The sequence below is a fragment of the Meriones unguiculatus genome, chromosome 18, assembly GCF_030254825.1.
Source record: "Meriones unguiculatus strain TT.TT164.6M chromosome 18, Bangor_MerUng_6.1, whole genome shotgun sequence".
Lineage (NCBI taxonomy): Eukaryota > Metazoa > Chordata > Mammalia > Rodentia > Muridae > Meriones > Meriones unguiculatus.
Genome location: NC_083365.1, coordinates 39,632,064 through 39,656,306, shown reverse-complemented (window position 1 = coordinate 39,656,306; position 24,243 = coordinate 39,632,064). Strand labels below are relative to the sequence as shown.

The window sequence follows — 24,243 nt, the reverse complement described above, 5'->3', positions numbered from 1 at the left end:
CATGGTCACTTTCCCAGTACTGGCTTATATTACACTTCTTGATAAGTTTACTAGCCATAGAATCCTTGCGAAATCATGGCAGATCATATCCTTGTCTTCCAGTGGGCTTCTCTCTACTCTACAGCCACACTTACTCTCATGGTCAGCCTTGACTTCGTCTCTTTCTGCGGACTTCCTCTCCCACTTGAACCACCACATCCCATCTTTCCAGCTAGAGTTATAGTATTCTAACTCCACTGGGGCCTGAGTCGTAGCTAATAGCTTTCCTCTGCATTTCAGTGATGCCCAAATGAAGCTTATGGGACATATGTGAACTGTTTGCAATGGTGCTTGACACACAGCACTATATTTTTTAAGAGCAAAGGCAAATCTTAGAAATGATATTCAAAGTAAGAAAAGAATTTTGAGACAGAGTGCCCCAACTCACTATGTATCCAAGGACAACCCTGAACTCCTCATCTTCCTGCCTCCACCTCCTAAGTACTGACATTGCTTTTTCAGTTTTAGGACTGGCTGGGATCATCAAACCTAGGCCTTTGTGCCTGCTGGGCAAGCAATATGCCAACTGAGCTACATCTCTGGCCCCAAATAAGAAACCTTTCTGTGTTTATTGTCCGTGTTTGTTTCCCTTGATAAAAAAAATAAAATAAAAAATCCCAGTTCCTTCATGGTACAGTCTAACCCTGTATTATACTCTTAGTTTATCCTAGCTTTTCTTCACAGTCTAATATGTGTTGCAATCCTGAGTAATAATGAAGTTTAAGAAGACTTCAATAAGTCAGCCAAGAAAATATATAGGCTGTGTATGGTGGTGCATGCCTTCATCCCAGCACTTGGGAGGCAGAGGCAGGTGGACCTCTGTGCTGCCAGGCCAGCCTGGTCTACCTAGTGAGTTCCAGGCTAGCAAGAGCTACATAATGAGAACTTGTCTCAAAAAATGTAAATAGTCATCTTCAAAGTAAATCACGACATTCATCTCTTCCCCACTTCTAAAACTCATGTAACCATAACAAGAATAATGACATAAGATAATGATCCAAGCATCAGTTACATACAGAAGCAGTGAGACAAACAAGAGCATGTTCATGCTTGTCCATTCCTGTTTTGGGGGAAGAGGAGCACAAAGGAGAAAGAAAGCAAAGAGAAGAAAAAGAAAAGAGTTCTGTGGTCACTGGGGTAGAATGCTGCCCAGAAGATTTCATCTAAATGAGTCAGATGTTTGATCAAAACTCTTGTAAAAGAGACTGGGGAGATGACTCAGTGGATAAGGCACTTGCTGTGGATCCCCTAAACCCACGTAAAATCTAGGCAGGTGCAGTGGCCCTTCTGTACCCCAGCACTCCAGAGGCAGAGACAACTGATTGCCAGAATAAGATGACTATCTACACACTAGCAGGGATCAGTGAACTCCAGGTTCAGCAAGAGACCCTCCCTCAAAATAAAGTGGTGACTAAAGAAGACACCCACACAGATGCATACACATTCATGAACTTGGTGTGTTCACGCACACACATACACACACACACTGAAGATAATCTGGTTTACTTTCTCCAATATCAAAGCCCTATACACTGCCCTAGAGCTACCATTTAGTATGCTAGGTTCCACGAAACACACAGTTTCATCTGATACAAAGCATATTTACTGGATCAATTCACACTAAGTTGTCCAGAGACTGGCATATAAACTAGAATACTAATGAACATCAAACCTTTTAGGAGTCTGCCCAGAATTCCGTTGATAAGTTATAACTTATTGTTTGCTTGTTTCTTTGCTTCGTTATTTCTTTGGTTGGTTGGATTTCGTTGTTGGTTGGTTGCTTTGTTTTCTTGTTTTTGTTTTTGTTTTGAGGCAGGGTTTCTCTGTGCAACCCTGGTTGCCTTGGAATTCACCTCTGCCTCTTGAGTGCTGGGATTAAAGGTGTATGTCACCATGCCTGGCTGATAAATTATCTCTTTAAATAAAAGGGATGATATTAATAGGAAATATATAAAATTTTCATTTGATCGAATAGTTCCTTTAGAAAAAAGATTTCCTTTTTTACTCTGTGTATAATATATACTCTATATGTCTCTCTCCCTCCTTTTTTCCCTTTCCTCTTCACTCCTCCTTCCACTCTCTCCTTTATCCCACTCCCCACATATACACAAATATGAAACCTATATGTAACAAGTGTTACTAACCACACACATGAAACATGTGTTGGTAGCAGAACCTCAATCCTTGGACAACCTGTGAAATGGATTTCTGTGAAATCCTCATTTCACAGAAAACCACCTTGAGCTTGAAAAGAAAATGACTGAACCCTTTCACAAGGTTTCACAGACTACTGGAAACATAAATAATCACAAATTACATTATTTTATTCACTGTTGCTCAGTCTTTCCCAACTTCAGTCATCTTTATCTTGCAATTGGGAAAAAGAAGAGTTCTCGTCCAATGCACCCATTCTGACAGATGTGGAGAATGAGGGGAACTGTGAGGAACAGAAAATGAAAGCTACCAAAGCAAAGACATGGTTGTCCCCAAGAACCAACTAAATCTGCCTGTGCTGTCGTGTCCAGCCCGGTCAAAGCGAGCCATGCTGGCCAGAGTGCACAGCCATTGCACAAAGCTCTGTTTATTCTCAGCATGAGCGGTAGTTCCCAGCAGGAACCTAGACCAACTCCCCACTCAGCATCTCCTCTTAGGGATTGCACTTGGGCCACTCAAAACATGGTGTTTCACTCCCTTTCACCAAGGAACTCTAGAGAGCTCCCCTAGACGTCTTTTTCTAAGAAAGGGCAATGCTGCAAGATTTTGCCACTATTACTGGAACGAGATACTTAAATAATTCTCAGAAATCCTGAATACAGCGGGTGATGTAACTCAGTTGGTGTAGTGCTTGTCTACCAAATATAAAGCCCGGCTTCAGTCCTTAGCACTGAATAAACCCAGTGTGATTGTGCACACCTGTAACCTCAGAACTCGGAAGGGAGAGGTAAAAGAACCAAGCTGCAGGTTAGTGTATATTATAAGAGAGCTGGGAGAGAGGGAGGGGAAAAGAGAGGAAGGGAGGAAAAGAGAGAGAGAGAGAGAGAGAGAGAGAGAGAGAGAGAAAGAGATCCTGAATACAGTATGCATTAGGATGTTAAGACCTTGGAGGTAGTCTTCAGAAAAGGAACATTCAGCAATTTAATTTCTGTGCATGGACCGCTCTTAACAGCTTCACTCTGCAGAGTCCAGCTGGGGAAGTGCTGTCCAAGACAAAAGAATCCTGTCAGTCAAATGTGCTTTTAAAGGGCTGAGGACGGTTCAAGATCAAGGAGAGATCTTAATTGAGTCTACTTGGGAGCCCCTGCTTTCTGCGTTTTAATTTCTTGGATGACTAGTCTGCTGATAGTATCAGAAGTTTACAGACGAAAAAAAAAATAGTCCTGCTTCACTTTCCACTGCAGAAGCAGAATGAGTAACCTTGAACAATCTCCCCCCTTGTCCTGCTTAGGCGCCTCCATCTAAGAACCAGCCAGCTTCTTTCTGGAAAAGCCTGAGACCTACTGTGGTGTGATCTAAGAACATCTGAATGTACACTAGATGCCAGCCCCAGCTCAGCACCCCACTCCACCCCACTCCTCCACCCCTACTCTGTGCCTACACAGTCAGTAACTGTTGAATCCTCAAGGCTTGTGCTACACACACACACACACACACACACACACACACACACACCATGAAACTGCCCAGTGGGGGATAGCCAGAGGGAGATGCTCAGTGAGAGCTCACTGAGAGAAAGTTAGGAGGAGATAGACAAAGAGAGAAGAAGGAAGTTAACCAAGGCTTACAAACATCAGCTTACCCAACACCACACCTCCAGCAAGAAGCTCCAGGCCTTCAACACAGACTACCTAAGGTCTTCGGCGCCTCAACTTGTGGTAACAAGCCAAAGCTCTTTTCTGGTCACAGCTACTCAATGCATTAACACTGGTCAGATTTTAGCTTGTACCAAGCATGGCAGAGGACCAGGAGTTCAAGTTCATTCTGGGTTTCACATTGAGTCAGCAGCCATCTTGGACTACATGAACATCCCTCCCCCTCCCCCCCCCCCGCCTGCACCCCACTCCATTCTAAAAGCCCAGATTGTAGCTTGCAAAATTAAAATTGTTGTGGGTGTATATGGCACCTCCTTTTCTTTGTGTTTGATAATGACAACAGCTAAAATTAATTGGGCACTTACTGAGTGTCACACTTTAAGAACTTCGTGGACTCATTCTCCACAGCTATCCCCAGAAACAAATACAATTACATCTTTATAGGCCAGGAAACAAAGTGTCGCAGAAAGTAGTTGCTTTAGCCTCTAATCCAGTGGGGAGTCAGGATTTCAAATGAAACCTCAGGGATCTTGAGAGAAGCAAAGAAGCAATGGGCTGGGGAGACAGCTCAGTCAGTGAAGTGCTTGCCATACAAGCATAAGGGCGTGTGTTGTAGGATATTTGATCCCATTGTGAGCCCCAAAATTGTGAACTGTAAAACTCTGTTTCTTTTTTGGTGTGGTTGAGCCCTGTCCAAGAACTTTTTATTATAAACAGTGATTATGGTGTGGTTCACCCAGCCCTAGCACACACCTTTAATCCAGAGCTCTCTGTATACTGGATCCAATAAAGTTAACCCTAGATCAAGAGGCAGAGCAGGAAACCAGCTGACAGGGATTAAAGAGCATGGGGGACTTTGAGTTGAGGGGTTTTTAAGATAGCATGGAGAAGAAAAAGCTATTCATTAAAGCTCTAGCTTTAGCTTAGGCTTCAGCTCCTCAGCTCCCTGGCTTTTTGGGCTTTCAGCTAGCAAGCCTTTGGCATTGGAATTTTTGGCCTTTTGCTCCTGGGCTGTCAGTTGAGCGAGTGAGCCTTTGGTGGGGTTTTTTTGTTTGTTTGTTTGTTTTTGTTGTTGTTTTCCATGTGGCCCTGAGCTGAGAAGGAAGGTTAGCTGGGTGCTTTCTCTGCCTCTCTGACTTAGCAGGTTTTTCACTCCAGCATCTGGCTCCGCACAGTCTTTATTGGTAAAATAGAACTAGAATGGTTGGGATTTTCATTTTTGTAAAACAACAGGCATGAGTTCAAGTCCCCATCACTGACGTAAAAAGCCAAGTGCTACAGTATCCAACTGTAACGCTAGCATCAGGGAAGCAGAAACAGGCAGATCCCTGGGGCTCACTGGCCAGCCAGTCTAGCCACATTGGGGAGCTCCAGTTTCAACGAGAGGTTCTGCTTAAAATAAATAAATAAATAAATAAATAGTTGGTGAAACTTAGAAGAAAACTGGTATCACTCTGGCTTCTCCAAACGTGTGCAACTTGCAGGTGTGCATATGTATATATAACACATGAACACATACATGTACCACAAACACAAATAAATAAATAAATAAATAGATAGATAGATAAGGTGTAGAACAGTTGATGAAGACACCCAGCACTGAACTCTGGTGTCAGGTGCATGTTCACATGTATGCATGCATGGCCATACACACACACACACACATACACACACACACACACACACACACACACACACCCAAAGAACACAGGCAGACACAGACAACACTCATACTTGGAAGGTGAGACATAAATCTCTTAGTAATTTAAGCTATGTTAACCCGCGAACATGTGTGCTATGCAGAGTTCTAAGCACATCACAAATACCCACTCACTCGTTTCTTCTGGCACCATGGAGCAACGTTGAGGCCACTGTTGTTTCTATTACGGTTCTCACTTCATAATGAATAAACCCAGGCACAGAGGTACAGAGAGTTAAGTCTCCTCAAGACTAAAAACCCAGGAAATCTACCTCTCTAATGGGCGGACATACCCACCACTGAAAAGAACACAAAGGTGCCTTATATGTAATTAGATAACCTTCAGAGACCATTGGCTGAACATGGTCTGCAAAAGGAGAGCAGAGACATCCTTGTTACTGGACGTTCACAAGCAGATCGGGTGAGCTCATCACTGTTTAGTGCAGAGTTCCTGGCCAAATGAGATCGGATTGGCCCTTCTGCAAGTTTATAGCCAATTGGGTTGTTTTGGTCTTTGTTTGAGTGAGGTTGGTTTCCTTCAGTCTGTCTGGTACACGAAGGTTTTGCTTTCAGCCAGGAAAAGTGGAAAAAGGCTGACTGTAAGGAGACCAACTCTCTCCATCCAATGCACTTTTGTTTGTTTGTTTGTTTTGTTTTTCGAGACAAGGTTTTTCTGTACAGCCTGACTGTCCTTAGACTCTCTTTGTAGGCCAGGCGGGCTTCGAATTCACAGTGATCTGCCTGACTCTTCTCCCTGAATACTGGGTGGCATGTACCACCACGCCCGGCTATCCAGTATACTCTTGACAGAGGTGGATTTGCTGCTGATCTAGGAGCTGAGCACCCTCCCTTCCTTTGTAGGAGACTTCTCTCACATGCCTTACTCTTTCAGAAGGCCCAGCAGAAAGGAAAGCAGGAAAGACTGGAGTCGATCATTTGTTGGCAGCAGGGGCCAAAGTCCAAAGGAAGCAGTGAGGAGCTTGGACCCCAGCAAGAGCTGGAAGCAGTATTGAACTGAGTATCTGTGAACCCTGCCTGACTCAGGGAGTCCTGCCCCAGAGATTGGGGCCCTATGTGAGTCCTTGCACATGACATATGTGAAAAATATATAAGCTACATGATTCAGAGCAGAAATATAAGTTAAAGGTGCTTAGAAGAAACCAGTTCGGTCCACAAACTTTTTAATTTTTTTCTGTTTCCCAGCATGCCAAAGAAATGGCCAGACGCACCACAGTTTGCATTCCATGCACTCTCTCTCCTCTCCCTGCTTATCTTTGTCACTCGAGCTGTCTGGTATTTGAGAATGTCAGCACTATACAGGTGGGCGGTGCTGGCTACGGCAGGACACCACTCACCCAGGGTGCATTATGTAATCTCTTGAGCCTGGAGCACTTTATTCTCTTATCCTCCACTCCCACCACCCCTTTAAAACACTCCTTTATTTGTGCTAGAGAGAGAGCTCAATTGGCAAAGTTCTTGCCCGAGAACCCGTGTGAAGAATTCAGGTTTGGTGGCCCTTCCTTGTGTTCTTAGTACCGAGGAGGTGAAGACGGGAGCATCCCTGGGGCTTGCTGGCCAGCCAGTCTAGCCTAATGATAGAGTCCAAGGACAAGGAGAGACCCTGTCCCAAAATATATGATGGACAGTGCCTAAGGACCGACACCCAAGGTTGACCTCTGAGTTTCGTGTGAACGCATGCAAAAAAAAAAAAAAAAAATCTTCAACTTCCAGTAGGGCAATAGATTCCTTTTAGGCTTCAGAAAAACCCTTATGGCATGCCTTTTTACACACACAGAACATACACACACACACACACACACACACACACACACACACACACACCACTCTTACTCCCAGAGCTGGAAAAACATTGTCCCCATCTCGTCCTCCATCCCAGGCTGCCCTGCATTATACACATCCTCTCAGTATCTCCCTTGGCCTGATGAAATAGTCAGGTTACCTGCTTTTCTCCACTCCTCTCAACTCAAAATTATGAAATCAAGGACACCACACAGTAATTCATCTCTGGCTCCAAATGCCAAGACAGTGCTTGGGACAAGACAGAGAACACATCCAGCCTTTTGCAGTGTAAAGGAGGAGAATAGGAATGCAGAAGGGAAGATGGGTGGAGGGGAGGAGGGAGATGAATAGGATTGACTTTAAACCACAGGTATGTCTCGGGAGGTGCTAGAAAAATAGCACTGACTACATCCATTCTTTTTGCCCAGCATCTAAAATGCCTCGTTTTATAGGATTGTTCCTTGGAATCAATCCTGGCAGCCCCTTCACCCCATCTCCTTCTTTCTTTTCCCAGGGTGACATGTGAGACCATGAACAGCCAGGCATCTTACCTAATTCCTTTACAAGATGAATTTTTAAAAGACATGTGGGAGGAAGTCCTATCAGAATGGTGCAGCTGAAAGTGGAAGAAAGGGGCCCACGAAAGGGAAAGGAGGGATCAGCTTCAGTGAGTCAGAGTAAAAGAGTGAGAACCAGCCATTCCCTTTCCCACCCTGCCCACCTGCAGGCCTTTCTTGAGCAAGCCCTCTGCAAGCTGGAGCTGGTGGCTTCTAGTGCTTGGGGTGAGAGTTTCTAGTGACTTCTCCATGGCTTGCAGGCTGGCAGAACGCCAGCGGCGTCTCCTTTGCCTCCCCACCCCCACTGTGTGTACCTGTTCCCTAGGACCTCAGCCCAGTGACTTTGAATTTGGTAACTCTACTGATTAGCCTAGCAGCAGAAAGGAACCTCAGGAGTCGCCTCACCCCACTCTGCCTTGTGTGACACCCCCTGTCTATTCCCCTTGGGAAATGGACAGCTGCCTTTTGTGAGGACTAGTGATGGCCACTCCAGCAGCACTGCCATGTTGAAAAGCTCCAAGCACCACACAGAATCCAGAACCTTCTCTTCTTAAACGTCTTCAGAGGATAAAAGCAGACACAAGTGTGTGTTAGTTGTCACCATCAGCCTGCCGAGTTCAAGGTTATGGTAAAGATAACTTCCGTGGGTGTACTCACAAAAATGAATAAATGTAGCAGGTGTGGTGGCTCATGCTTGTAATCCCAGCACTCTGGGAGGCAAAGGTAGGTTGGATCTCCTTGAGTTTGAGGACAGCCTGGTCTACAAAGTGAGTCCAGGACAGCCAAAGGTACACACAGAAACCTTGTCTCAAAAAAAAAATTAAATAAATAAAATAAAATACCAAATAGGATTACACTGTTTCTCTTGGTCACGCTCATGATATGAGAGTGAAACAGTAAAAATAATTCTTTACGATGATTTCTGAAGGCTTCAGTTTTCCCGAGTTGTATCTGTCCCTACTGAACAGAAACTGACATGAGCCACAAACTTATTTGTTTATTTGGTGCTAAAGATCAAACCCAGAACTTCACCCGTGCTAAACACATGTTCTATCACAGCTGCACCCAGGGCTGGTGCGGAAAATTATTTAACGGTAATGTATTAATTTATTTCAAATAATAGAAAAACCCATTCCATAGTGACATAAACAATATTTTTATGAGGCTATAATTACACTTTCCAAAACCGAAATAGATTTCTGCAAATATTTTTAAAAGTCCAACTTGGGAATAGATGGCTAGATTTCACATTTATTGAGACAGAGGCAGACACAGACAGACAGACAGACAGACACATTCACTACTGTACCTCTAGGAACTGGTGTTTGGAGTGACCCTGACCAGAGAACGAAGCACATTTGGACTTGAGAGACAGCACTTGCTGCACAAGGATGAAGCCCTGAGTTTGGATCTCAGCATCCAGCTGAAAATCTAGGTGTTGCTGTACAAGTACCTGTAACCCCAGTGCTACAGGGAGCAGAGGCAGGAGGATTTCTGGAGCTCTCCAGCTGCCAGCTTAGTTCCAGGTTCATTGAGAGACCCTGTCCCACGGAGAAAAAGACAGTAATCAACCTCCTCTGGCCTCAGCATGCTTACTCCACACATACACGCCTCCCACCCAAGAGTAACTTAGGTCTAGCTTTTCTTTAAGCCTGTCCAGTCATAAGACCTTTCACCTCCTTCAGCCTGTTAGTCCCCAGTAACCACATCCCCCCACACCCCTCAAGCTGTGTTTCAAATGGCTACACCCAGGATAGTCAGATACTTGCCACCGATTCTTGCTCTGTGTTTTGATCGTGGGCACAGGCTTTGATCAACACAACAGATATCTAAGCTCCTCATTTTTCTGTTCGGTGCCTTCTCATAGCAGGCATCCTACCAGGCATGGCCCATCTGCAGACCTTGGGCTGCATGTAGCCTCACAAAGCCAAGGATATCTACAAATGGGTCCCAACACTCATTCACACACACACACACACACACACACACACACACACACACACTTACTTAAAACAGCATCAGATTCTTTTTTTTTTTTTTTTGTACCTTGATTGCTCCATTCTTGAGAGAGAACTTTGTAGATGGACATCTCAAAAAAAAAAAATGGACATGCCTGCTCAAGTCTAAGATGAGTTGAAAGTTATGGCTCTGGTTGTCAGGGAAAATTCTACTTCCTAAAAATTGCTAGCAGTGTTTGGCTAGTGACACAGATCATCACCCAATTCTCCTTCCTGAGAGCTAGACGTGGAGGGAGACCAGAGATCCCACTCATAACAGGTGGACTTGCGTCATCAGAGAATGACAGTGCCACCGCTCCGAGGGAGCCAGCTGGCGGCAGACCGTGATTTCTGAGCCTAAGGTGTGGATGCGGCTGGTAAAGCACATAAGATTCAGGTCTGGAAAGATGTCTCGGTTGAAAGCGCTTGTTCTTGCAGAGGACCTGGGTTTAGTTCCCAGTACCCACAGGGCGGCTCACGACCTACTGTAACTCCAGTGCTGGGGATCTGATGCCTTCTTCTGGCCTCTGGGAGAAAAAGGCAAGGACCATGATACACATTGTGTGTGCTGGCAAATAGCTCACACACACACATTAAAAAAAAAAAAATATATATATATATATATATATATATATATATTTTTAAAGGACATAAGTTTAAAAACAAGTTTTATATTAAATTTATTTTTATAGAAAGGAGGCACACACAGCCCAGCATACTTGTGATGGTGAGGGGACCATTTGCAGGAATCTTGTTCTCTCCTCCCACCATGTGTGTGTCCCAGGAATCTACCTTAGGTTATCAGGTTGGCAGAAAGTGCTTTCCTCGTTGAGCCCTCTCACCAGCTCCAAGGATGAAAGATTTGTATAATATTGAAAACAAGAGCCTTAGACTTCAGACAGCAAATCACCAAGTTGAACAAATACCTTCATGAATACAATGCAGATTGTTAATTTTTCATCAAACCACCTCTGTCTCCAGCATCAAGAGACATCAGTGTGGCCTGTCTCTCATACTAAGACAAAAATCCCTAGGGGAAGAGTAACCCCCTTCCATCCATACTGGAAGTTGGGTCTGCTACAACTGCCAAGGGTGTCATTGATTCTGGGGTCAAATCTGCCATTCCTTGTGGAAGCACACTCAGAGACAGGAAGTGATTTATCTTTCCATGATTACATGCAGTGGGATCAAACCTAACAATGAGTCGTGGACCATCCACACCAGGAGAACTGTATACTCCAGGACATCATGGGTCCAGACCCCTAGAGATCCAATAGCTGGCTCTGAAATATTAGACCCCTGACTTATTGGAAATCATGTCAAACATAGTTTTAAACGTCTCCTTTAAACCACAGATTAAACCCTTCTGTTCCTACCCCAGGTACCTGAATCAGCTTTCTTCCCTCTCAGCGTCCTCTTCTCCTTGACAGTGGCCCCCCTTTCTTACCCCCAATGTACGTCCTTCACCCCAGGAAAGAAAAGAAACAAACCTGGTTTCTTGCTGTTGACGTAATTCTACTTATTTCTCATCTGCTATTGCCAAACTCCCAGGAGTGATACATACCTTGTATATTTCTACTCATTCTCTTCTCCATTGACTCCTGTAAACCCTTGCAGGCTGGCTGCCATCCCAGCGCTCTGCAGAAACCAATGATGTGCTCGTCAAATGACTTTCACTTGGTTGAAATTCTTGCTGTCCATGCCCAAGCTTTTGTAATCATGAGAGAGCCATTGTAATAACACAGAGACACTCTTTTACTTAAAAATAGGTCAGGTATTTGAAAGCTGTTGATAGCTCGGGAGCTGAAAACAGGGTCTCTGGAGCCAGACCAGCCCAAGCCTTGGACCAGTGCAAGTCCCAGGGCACTGGCTTATTCCCAGAGGCAAACCGTACCCAGCTCCTCCCACATCTACAAAGCAGAAGCATAACAGCACGTACCTGGTTACACTTGGTGAAGCCCCTGCAATAGCCCTGCAGTTCTCTTGGGTATAGCTCAGTATTCTCACACATGCCCCCTTTGCACTGTCTGGTAAGAGTCATAATGGGAGCCATGTCTTGTAGGCTGGCAAGTGCCAGCTCATTTCTAACTGCTTGCCATAGCTGTGTCACTGCCACCAACCAATGCCTCTGCTCACAGGCACATGCAGCATCCTGCATTTTCTCACTTTCAACAAAAAAAGAAAAAGAAAAAAAAAAACACACCTGACCCCCACTTTCGTTATGAGAGTGTATCTCTTTTAACTAGCACGTTGCTCTCACTGCCTGTGTGTAGGAAATAACAGGAACGGTAGTGTTTGTGACACCTTGAAGCTAACTGCGGGCACAACCAATAGGCTGATAATAAGGGACAGCCAGATGGCCCAAACTAAGGAAATTACCCTAATGACTTGCCATCAGCTTTGAATGTGCTCTTGCCGAAAGCAGGATTTTGCACTTCAGTGTAAGACCGTATAACCTGGGAGGCGACCAGAAACAGTTCTGTAGGTCAGTGGAGTGTCATGCAGGGCCCCCCAGAGTTGCAAAGGGCTTTCCAAGCATCATTAGCACAAGGTCTCCAGAAAAACCATGGGTGACTATTGCTACGGTCTCAGACAAAGTGAGGGTAAAATGGAATCCAGCCAGGCCACAGGAAGCCAGGCTTCTAAAACAAGTGGTCCTGCCCTCATCTCATTTGATCTGGTTCTGTGCCCCTTACAGCACAACATGATCCTGGTTTTCTGGTCACTCCCACAGTGAGTGGGACTCAGAAATGCTAGGGAGTGGCCCTTCATTGTTCCAGTAGCCACCACCACACTTAACTCACTCTTTTTTGTTTGTTTTCATTTTTTGAGAAAGGGTTTCTCTAATATCCCTGGCTGTCCTGGAACTCACTTTGTGGACCAGACTGGTCTTGAACTCACAGACATCCACTTATCTCTGCCCACCAAGTGTTGATGTGTCACCATCTTTTTTGTTTGTTGTTTGTTTGTTTTTGTTTTTGTTTTTTCCTATTCTGGAACTAACACTGTAGACCAGGCTGGCCTTGAACTCAAAGAACTGGGATTAAAGGCCTCGGCCACCACCACCCAGATCACTTCACCGTCAAATCATTTCACTCATTCTTATCACTCCAACAACTCCTACGGGTTGCTCGGTACCAAAACAATTTTATTATTTATTTTATTTATTTATTATAATTTTATTTATTTATTTATTTTTCCAAGACAGGGTTTCTCTATGTAGCAGCCCTGGTTGTCCAGGAATTCGCTTTGGAGACCAGGCTGGAGAAGACTACACTGGCCTGGAACTCATAGAGGTCTGCCTGCCTCTGCCCCCCCTCACTCCCCACCAAGTGCTGGGATTAAAGGTGTGTGCCACCATGCCCAGCAAGTTCCAGCTTTTAGTGTTTTTATTAAACGGTCAGTGAAGAGAACCAAATACTTTGCAGAGCAAACATGATTGTCTGGTTACCGTCTGTCAGTGACATTTTCTGCTAACTTTTTCAATACTTTTATGACTATATGTGATATTGAAGTAAATGACAATTAGAAAATACTCAGAAAAGTAAATAATCAGAAATTAATAGTATCCCTAATCCCATCGCCCTGGCACCGTTAACATGGAATGAAAGAAAATGCCTTTCTAGAATACACAGTCAACTCTGTGACGCTGAAATGCACTCATTTCTTCAGGAGATATTTACTAAATGCCTACTGTACACAGACCTGGATATGAATGGAAAAATAAAGCAAAAAAAAAAAAAACAAACAAACAAACAAACCAAAAAAAAAAAAAAACAAACAAACCCAAAAAAACAAAAAAACAGGATAGGATTAATTAGAATCCCAGGCTAGAGCTGGAGACATGGCTCAGCTGTGAAGACCACAGGCTACTCTTCCCAGAGAACACTCCTTTGATTCCCAGCACCCACATGGTGGCTTACAAACGTCTGTAACTCCATTTTTAGGGGGTCTAATGCCCTCTTCCAGCCTCCAAAGTCGCCAAGCATGCAATGATGTACAGATATACATGCAGATATTCATGATTTTTTTTTAATTGAAAAAGAATCTCAGTCTGTATTCAAGTGGGGAAGACAGGCTGGAAAATAACTGAGAGGAGCGTTGGAAGGAATTTGGTATTATGGAAAAGAGAAACATGTACTGGGATTGGGGACTGGGAGTGTGAGGAGAGGGAATTTATTGTTGCTTTAATCACGTGATCCTAGCATGCTTCATTGAAAAGGCAGCACTGCATGAAGATGGGGGGGAGGGTTTGAGAATCCAGGGAAGACTATTACAGGAGGAAAATATAGCAAGTGCCAGGTGCCTGGGGTGGTAAAGCTCTTGCTGGGTCACAGAAATTCAGAAAGGCAGTGAGGGGTTGAAATGGACATGAGGACAAGAGCAGATGAGGCTGGAGACAGAAAGGCCCCTGGGTCCTAGGAGGATGGAGGATCATGGAAGCGGCTGTGACTTGGGGTTGCAGGAGGCCTTTGACCTGGTAAGGAAAGGGATAGGAACGGGAGATGAGGGAGTCCCAGAGAAGCTACTGCAATGAAGCAGCTCAGTAGAGGCAGAGGGGTGAACAGCCTGTCTCCAGGCCTTTTTCTTCAAGGAAGAACACGCCTTCCCTACGCTCCGGTTTGGATAAGGAGAGAAAAAGAAGTTGCCCAGGCATTTGCTGAAGACAGCTGGCAATAAGAAGCCGTTATCACTGAGGTAGAGAAGATGACATGGGGTAGAGCTAAGAAAAACGATTGGAAGAGGTGTTCCATTTGTTTGCCTGTAGGTTCTGGCATGCTGACAGATTAACATGCACGTCTGAAGTTCAAATGTGATAGTTAATGACCTTTCTCCCTTACAAAAGTAAACCAATTAGGTGCTTTCACTTCCCATTTTCTTAATACTTATTAATTTTGACGCAGAACTTCCCTCCCTGAAGGCCTGTTTGTCTGTATGCTTTCCACCTCCTAACCGATTAGTGAGTTCTTTGAAAGCCGTGACTCATCTTTGTATAGTAAAAAGGCAAAGAACATCATTTTAAAAATTAACTGCTCTCAGCCAGTGTCTGCAGTGTGTGCCCGTCGCGGGGGTGGTTTTACCGCAGCGGTGGGAGGCCTGGGAAGACAGGATGACCTTTCGTTTGGAAAAGCAGGGTGAGAAAGCTTTGGGTACAAAGGTTTTTCGGGTTCAAATGGGAAAGAGGCACAGAAATAAAGGGAGGAAAATGGTTGGCACAACACAATGGCAAAAGCGTTCTATCTTTTCTCTTTCAGCTTGAGTCACAGGCATGCTGAAAGGGTCCCCAAGTCACAAAAGAGTTGAAAAGAAGCTGTTTTCTCAAGGTAGGGGCTGCCCGTGGGCGTCAACAGCACAGAGGGCAGCCAAGTCCGAGGCACAGATGCTGAAGATGCTTTTGTGCCGCCTCAAGCTGCGGCTCTGATGCCTTGCAAGTATTAAGCTACTTAGTCTCCACAACAGCACAACCGACAAGTATTATCCATTGCTTCCATTTTACGGAGGATTGCTCCGTGGCACAGGGAGGCTGCGTTGGGGGCTTAGCATCTCAAAGCTCAGAGAAGCCGGTCTTGCGCTATTACCCACAAGTCTTTGTGTTGCCTCTTAAGATGGCGACTGCTAATCTAGGACAGTATGGGAAAATGAACTGAGAGATATTTTAATTCACACTTTTACTCAGGAGACAGCATGCTGGAGACCCAGACATATGATGGAGAGAGGGCAGCTGCAGAGTTCAGAGTTCAGAGACGACGGTGCTGCCCCTCTTCTTTGCTGGATCCTCTGTGGGGCTTTTCCTGATTACTAAAGAAGAGTATGAGCTCAGAAACCTGGAAGCTATTGGGACACTCGGTCAAATTTGGATGCTTTGTTCGGATTAAGGTGTTTTGTTGGGGCTGTTCGTTTTAGAAGAGCTTTCATTGCTGTTTTTTCAAGACAGGGTTTCTCTGTGTAGCCCCGGCTGTTCTGGATTCGCTTTGTGGACCAGGCTGGCCTGGAACTCACAGAGCTCTGCCTGTATCTGCCTCCCTGAGTGCTGGGATTATAGGTGTGCACCCCTGCGCCTGGCTTACAAATGTTAGGGCGCGAGGCCCGATAGAGAGCTCAGCAGTTATGAGCACTTGTTGCTCTTTCAGAGGACCCGAGTTCAGTTCCCAGAACCCACACTGGGAGGCTCACAACAGTCTATACCTCTAGCTGCAGGGAGTCCAACATCTCCTCGGCTCCACACACATGTGGCACACACACACACACACACACACACCACGCATGCATAAGCACACAGAAACACACACAGTCTTCTTTAAAAGTTAGAAAGCAGTGAGATGAAGCTGCTTAGCCTAGCCACTGAGCAGGCTCAGAGGAAAACACTCAGACATGTTTCACTGCCCCCAGCGCCTCACCTCACCCCCACACTCATAGAAGGCAGACACGCTCGTTATTCCTGCTTCGGAAAAAGCTGGTACCTCGGGGTTCCGGAGAAAGAACACTCAGCTTGCCTTCCCCACCATGAACAATTGAGCAGAAGGAAGCAGGACATTCAGGCCTGGACTTCCCCACAGGAAACTCCAGCCTCCTGCTTCCCTTCTCTACGGCCCTGGTGGAGTTCCAGGTGAGCTACTGCTTGCTGGATAAGCAGACTCCAAGGAGGCCCAGCGACCGCAGATGGACTTAAAAACATTTTTTTAACCTGTTAAATTTTAAAAATACACTTAATTTTTTTTAAATTACTTTGTGTGTGTGAGTGTTTTGCCTACATTTGTGTCTATGTACTTTGGGTGTGCCTGGTGCCTGAAGAGGGCATCAGAACCCATCACATGGGTTCTGGACTTGAACTGGTCCTCTGGAAGAACAACCAGTGCTCTTAACCACTGAGCCATCTTTCCAGCCCCAACCTGTTACAGTTAGAACAGCAATTTTTAAGAAAAGATTTACTTTATGCACATGAGTACTCTGTCTTCATGCACACCAGAAGAGGGAATCAGATTCCACTATAGATGGTTGTGAGCCACCATCATGTGGTTGGTGGGAACTGAACTCAGGACCATTATGGAAGAGCAGTCAGTTCTCTTTAACCACTGAGCCACCTCTTCAGCCCAAAATAGCAATTGTTAAAATCCCAATTCATTGCTGAAGGGTCATAGCACCCTGAACGGGCTCTGTGTGAAGCTGGGGAGGAATTAGAAAGTACTGGTTCTTAACACACCTGAACCACACTTCAGTGCTTTCCTGAACCCCTCCCACCAGATAGCAGGGCCAACAATTCTGCCTTATTTGGGTGCTGTTCTATTAACAGCTTGAATGCATTTGACCAGGGTCTTAGTGTGTAGCCCAGGATGGCCTTCAGCTTTCAGTTCTCTTGCTGTAGCCTTCTACATACTGGGATTAAGAGTGTGTATCACTTCTTGATTAATTTTAATTTTTTTCTATTTATTTACCTTTATTTTATATGCATTGGTATTTTGTCTGCATGTATGTCTGTGTGAGGGTGTCAGAGTCTCTGAAACTAGAGTTACAGACAGTTGTAAGCTTCCATGCTGGGATTTGAACCCAGGTCCTCTGGAAGAGCAGCTAATGCTCTTAACTGCTAAGCCATCTCTCCAGCCCCCACTTTTTGATTTAAGTGTCATTTCTGTGTAAAGATATCTAGCACCATATTGACAACCTGATCTTGAATTTAGCACTCACTATTAGCTTTTAATTGGTCATGTGCATGAAAACATATAGGACAAAATTGTAATTCTCTAAAATGTTACTTTCAGGTGGGGCCATGAGGAAAATATATACAACCATTTAGGGTGCAAAGCAATGCCTTGCCACAGTCAACGGACAAGGCAGGTAGAAGTGTCTGGAAGTTCAAAGAGAAGACATGTAGGTGGACAGAAGAGGTGGGATCTGAGCTGGCTGGAGAAGGGAGAAAAGTTTAGATCTGCAGACAGGTGGGGCAGAGAACTCCAGTCTGTGTATTTTGCATAGCCCACAAAGTATGAGATTTGTGCTTCGGACACACCCTAGAGAGCACTGTGCATCTCCTGAACCATCAGAAGCAGAAGCCTTACGAAGAGCCAAGTTTAGAGAAAGCTATGTCATCAAGTCATCTTCTTGGTGTATCCAAGCTCATGAAAGTGTTGGGAGGATAAAGACAGAAACGGGCCCAACACAGGCAAAGGGGAAAGGAAAAAAGGAATATAACAGCTATAAACACATAAGGGCTGTTGGTGTATAGGCAGCTTGCTTCTGGGTTGCCTAGTAACCTATGAGGTCATCATGTGTTGCCCACCAAGTGTGTGGCAGACGCGGTTCAGCTGCACATGCACAAGCTACAAACCTGCCAGTTTGACTTGCTCTTACTCTCCTCTCTTGCTCTCTCCATCTCTCTTTCTTTCCTCGGGGGGGGGGGGCACCATGTCTCTCTCTTTCCTTTTCTTCTGTATCTTGCCACCTCCATCCAATAACTCTCTTTCACACAATATCTGTTGTGTGCACAGCATCATTTTAAAATAAATACTAACAAGAGCCATGCCAGCAAGTGTCAGCATTGACAAAGCACTTATTTATTGTGGCAAGTACCATGAGAAGAGCTGGACATGAATCAACTCTTGTGATTCTCATGACAACCTGAAGTAAGAGATGCTCATTCTTTGAGCATTTTTTTGTTGTTCTTGTGCTTAGGATCCAACCTAGCTCTTCCGGGATGCTAAGTAGAACCTCTGCTATTGAGCTTCATCTCCAGCCAATATTAATATCATCATCATCATTACATCCTCTTCTCCTCATCACCATAGTATTATGAAATAGGAAGGTAAGGATGGAGGGATTCATAAACTATTAAACATTTCAAATTCAGGTCAGTGTACCACAAAGCTAAGACTCTCAGCCATGATGGGATTTTTCCCTCTCAACTCCTCAGCCCTGCAGAGAGCATCTCCTTCTACAACATTTTTGAAGAAGGATATGCATGACCTCATCCTCCCTGTCGTTGCTTGGTGGCTGCTTAATAAGACTGATGGATGGCAGGCCTTCAGGTGTAAACTGGAGCTGGGATGTACCTCCTTTCTGTTCTACAGCGCTTAGGGGTAGGAGAGCAGCCGCCCTCGCCTCTCCAGGCTAAGCGAGCGCCACTCCTCCTGTCAAGACTTCCCTTCACCTTCAGAGTCTCTGTCTGAAGAAATCATCTAGTGTGTCCATGTCTGCCTCCCACCCCATGAACCTCAAACAAAAGAGAGCCCTAGATGTGGCTTGATAGGAGGCAGCAAGCCAGTGGGGATGTCCCTCACTAGTCATCCGAAAGTCACTCATGCTTTTATTATTGTACTGCTGTGATAAAATGCCATGACCCAAAGAAACTTACAGAAGAAAGAGTTTATTCTGGCTTACAGTTCTAGGGGAATAGGAGGGAAAGGAGCAGGAAGCATGGCAGCAAGCAACATGGCCAGAGCAGGAAGCTGAAAGCTCACTCACGCATCCAATCACAAGCACAAAACAGAGAGATCGAACTGGTCACAGGGCAAGATTATAAACTTACAAAGACAATCCCCAGTGAGAACCTTCCTCCCACTGAGACCTCCCCAAACAGTGCTACCAATTGAGGACCAAGTTTTCAGATACTAAAGCCAACGGGAGATATTTGTCATGCAAGCCATCACAATTATCGTCTTCTAAAACAGAGTTAGGATTTTTAGCAGTGGCTAGCTTCACTGGAGTCTGTGGTTTACAAAACCTTTAACACTTTTCCATTCCACTGGCAAAGGAATTTCTCCACATCTGGGAGCCCCAAATTCTCAATTACATCATGTTAGGAATTGAAAGAGTTTCCAAAAGCAATATATATGTTCCGTTACACATCAAAGAGAACAGGAATGCAAAAAAAAAAAAAAAAAAAAAAAAAAAAAAAAAAGTCAATAATCATCCTATCACTTTCCCTTTTCCCCATGGAGTAAGTGCTATGAACAACCTGAAGCCTTTCCTAAACACACAGACAACACAACAGGTCTTTCAAAGCTGTGCCAAATGCAAGCGAACCACAGCCTGCCAGCTAAATCTGACCCACTGACTGCTTTTATCAATAAAGCTTTATTGGAAAACAGACACATCTATTCTCCTGTATATTGGCAATACCTGTCTTTCTACCAGAGGTACAGAGATGAATCATTATGACAGAGACCATGTGTCACACTAAGCCTAAAATAGCCATTTGCAGAAAGTGCTTGTTTCTTCCTGAGCTGGGCCCTTACTTGCCCAACTCAGGTTTTTAACTAAGAAAATATCATGGACACCCTTTAGGTCACTGAGTGTAAGTCTAACTTTCTTCTTTTTCTGTCCTTCCCCTCCCTCCCTTTCTCCTCTCTTTCTCTTCTCTCTTTTTGTTTTGCTTGAGAGATAGTTTGCTGTACATGTAACCCACGTGGTTATCCCCCTGCCTCAGCCATCCAAGTTCTGTAATTACAGGCATGAACCACCATGTTCAGCTTAGATCTCATCTCCTTTTAAACGCTAGCCGTTTTTCAGGCAGAAAAATGGTAACCATGGCCAAGCCTCATGATCCTCAGGGACCCACATGGTGGCTTGAGAGAACCACCTCCTGCAAGATGTCCTCTAACCTTTACACGGACACTCCACATGCAGACACATAAACGGACAAATAAAAGTAAAATGATGTTCAAGCCACCCACCCGTCATTTCACAACATAAGAGAAACATTACCATCAGGCTTTGGCCCCTGTGGACGATACTGTGATAAACATCTACCTAGGGGAAGCTGGATTTGCTAAGGAATCCAAGGGGCTCTCAAGAGAAACACAGCCTCGTGGCAAACATGCAACTCCCACTGTAAAAGTCTTGAAACAGCAGGCTGGCCTCGAACTCACAGAGATCCGCCTGCCTCTGCCTCCCAGAGCGCTGGGATTACAGGCATGTGCCATGGCGCATGACTGAGCATGGCATTCTTTTACTTGACCCATTCATGTCTTCCAAGAAACCCTGCAAACACTCCCAGTGCCAGCCGGGGATGCATACCATCATATCCAGGCAGCGTTTTCTGCCGCGGACAGGATAAGAGGTCTCTTGGCGCAGAGCAGAAGGAGTTATGAAATTTTCTCAGATATTTATTCAGAGTCCTGAAGCCGTAGCTCCTCCCCATGGGGGTAATATGTCTGCTTTTCTCTAGGAATGCTGGACAAACTCCGATGTTCACAGGTGTCTTATAAAGGCCACCAGTGGTGAACCATCTCTGGGTTATCAATCAGGCTCGAGGCCCATCAAGATGCCTCTCCTTCCCAACCTTCCCAGGGCTCCTGTCAGAAGACTCAGCACATTGCTCTGTGATTCATTAACACTTCCCTCCTGCTGTCACTGACCTTGGGTCTGTCATTCCAAAGGTCTTCCGCAGGCTGGCAGTCACGTGCTCCCTTCTTCCTCCTGCCATCCTGTTTGGGAAGATTAACTCATTTCTGAGCTGTCTGCCCACCTTTCACTGGACATGGGCCCCCTCAACCCTTCTTCCGGTTGCTTTCCTAGCCCCCTGTGCAAGCCCACAGGGGAAAGACCCTTTTATCTCCAGCACTTTGCCATCTGGAACAGCCTTCCGGAACATTCCTGGAAGTCATAAATCTCTTCAAACTGAGTTTTCCTTTCTGGCTCCTGCCTGTAAACTTGACTACCGTGTTGTTGCTAAATTTTAACAAAGCAAACTTGATTTACAAAAAAATAAAGCTACAAAGAGGTTTCATCAGGAAAGGAGGATCTCCCTTGCTGTTCGTGCTGCCCCCTACTGGATAGAAATAAGTAAACTGGCAGGCCTGCCTGCTCTTGGTTAAAATGCTCGTTGTTTTTTGTTTTAATATAGGTAGACTTCAATTATCAGCCTTGAGGCAAAAGAGATGGCTCAGCGGTTAAGAGTCTTGGACATGGGTCAGTGCCCAGCACCCACCCACACGGCAGCTCACAACTGTCCATCCATGGCACCAGGCATGCACATATCAGCACGTGCAGACAAAATACCCATCACGTAAAAAAAAAAAAAAAAAAAAAAAAAAAATCTGAAAAAGCAAGCAAATAAAACAAAACAAAAAGGAAGAACCAATTGAGGACCATGCATGGACTGAACCTAGGCCCTCTACACACATGTAGCCGAGTACTCATGTGTGTTCTCTAGTAAAGGGAACAGGTCTGCTTCTGACATGGACTCTGTTACCTGCTTTTTTGATCACTCCCCCCTGGCTGGGCTGCTCTGCCCGGCCTCAGTGGAGAGGATGTGCTCAGTCCTTATTCTACTTGATGCACCATGGTGGGTTGGGGGGGGGCAGTCCCCCATTCTGAGGAGTAGAGGAGAGGGGATATAAGCAAGAGAGAGGACTGGGAGGAGAGGTGGGCGGGGGCTAAGATCAGGATGTGAAATGAATTTTTAAAAAAATGAAAAAAGGAAACTAAAAAAAAAAAAAAAGAAAAGAAAAGAAAAAACTATCAGTCTTGGAAAGTAACACTCACTTTTGTTATTTATAAAGGCGAAGCACACCGTGATCTATTTCAGGTCTCCCGAAGTCCATTAAACTGTTCTTGCCCTTTGATCCAGTAATTTCCTCCCCAGAAATCTGCCCAGATGAAATAAGGAGAAAAGTAAACAAGAGATCACGCTCGGAGACGACTGTATTGTTATTACTCATGGTAGCCAAGAACCAGAAAAAAGTGAAATATCCAACAACAGGTGGTTCGGGATAGCTTAGGCCAGGCTAGAGGATCCTTAAAAGCAATGCTTTGATATTGAGCAGTATGAAGGGGTACTTACATCATGGTCAGTCAACAAGACCTAGTACACAACTGTACAATCTCATCTAAATATGTATGTGAATAAGTCTGGGAGTGGTATGGCAAAGCTGCCTATGGTTCCTTTAAATGATAACATTAAGGTTATTTATTTATTTGTTTATTTATCTATATATCTATGGATTTTGCAAGACAGGGTTTCTCTGTATAAGCCTTGGCTGTCCTGAACTCACTTTGTATACCAGGCTGGCCTCGAACTCACAGTGATCTGCCTGCCTCTGCCTCTCTGGGTGCTGGCATTAAAAGCATTAAGCTATTTTATGTAGTCATATGTTTTCAAATTTCCCTACAAACAGGAAACTTGTTTGGCATGGTGGAAAAACAATGCTTTAGAACCAAACAACTAAGGTTTCCATCTTCTTTATGTGACCCTGGATGAGTGACTCAAGCTGTGCAGACAGATCTGCTCCCTCAGCATTACTTGACAACCATAACAGGATCATGTCTCTGTGAGGACCGCAGACCTAACCCACAAGCTCTGCTCCTGGGCTCTTTTTGATAAGCAATAGATGTCCCCTAAAACTAGGTAGAGTAGCAAGCCATTTCCCCTCAGCCTAAAACCAAGTCTCCATCCACTCTTCCACGAAATGCAAATTAGCAGAAGTTATGTGGTTTCTACAAGCTGTCTTGCACGCTTCGGGAAGTCCTTGCCCTCTGCTTTTTTAGCTGCAAAAGCAGCCGCTTTGCATGTTCATTCAGGTCTCCAAGCTATTGAAACCACACTTCAGAGGCAGGTTTGTGGGCACTGCTTAGAGCAGTGAAGAAGTTATCCAAAGAGCCACAAAAGTGACCAACACTTATTATATCTATTTCACACTGGGTGAAGTCAACAACAGAAGGACATTTTAGCTAGCCTGTGATCTTGAATAAATTCACTAACACGCTATGAATCCCACCAGTGAAAACCCACTTCTGACATTTAGTTTGCTTGCTGGCAAAGCACTCCATGTCTCTCAAGGGTTAAGGTATCTGAAGCATTGAAAGTGACCTATTTGCAGTGAGATTTTTTTTTCTGATAGAACATTGCCTGAATGCTGGTTAGCACGGAAGCTGCCCATGGGGTCCAACTTCAAATAAGAATAGCTATAAAAATACCTTACAGTATGTGCTTACGTGCTTCAGGGAGATTACAGACCTGCATAGCAAGAAAGACAGCCCCCCCCCCCCCCCTGCACTGCAAGCATGCAAAAACTATGTGGTATAAACTGTGATGGGAAAATTCTAAATATTTGAATTTGATGTTTCTGGTATGTACTCCCGTAAAGATTTTTGAGCTATTTTTGTGCCTTTTTTCTTTTCATTGTTTCCTTCTTTCTCTCTCTTTCTTCTTTGCTCCTCGTCTTCTATCTTTTGCATTTCTCCCTCTCTTCCTTTTTTATTTTCTCTTCTTTCCTGTTGAAGCAGCTGGAAGTGAAGAATCGTGTGTGTGTGTGTGTGTGTGTGTGTGTGTGTGTGTGTGTATGTGTGTGTGAGGGAGTCTTTGCCTTTCGATATATTAGCCCTTTACTTTAACTTCTGAGTCTCAG

The 24,243-nt window shown here is 44.7% G+C and overlaps 1 protein-coding gene across 7 annotated transcripts in view; it reads right to left on the bottom strand.

Annotated features, from left to right (window-relative positions):
* Nucleotides 1-24,243, bottom strand: part of Prr5l (proline rich 5 like) — a 168,043-nt gene that overhangs the window by 81,622 nt on the left and 62,178 nt on the right. Inside the window, exon 2 of one of the 7 annotated variants that reach the window (XM_060372213.1) lies at nt 22,382-22,485. The exons of 3 other annotated variants lie outside the window; for them this stretch is intronic. The gene's annotated coding sequence lies outside the window, so the exon portion shown is untranslated. Of the gene's footprint in view, nt 1-11,465; nt 11,576-20,911; nt 20,933-21,252; nt 21,315-22,381; nt 22,486-24,243 lie in introns of those variants that run through there. 3 more of the 7 variants (XM_060372214.1, XM_060372217.1, XM_021651908.2) reach the window with 3 other exon arrangements.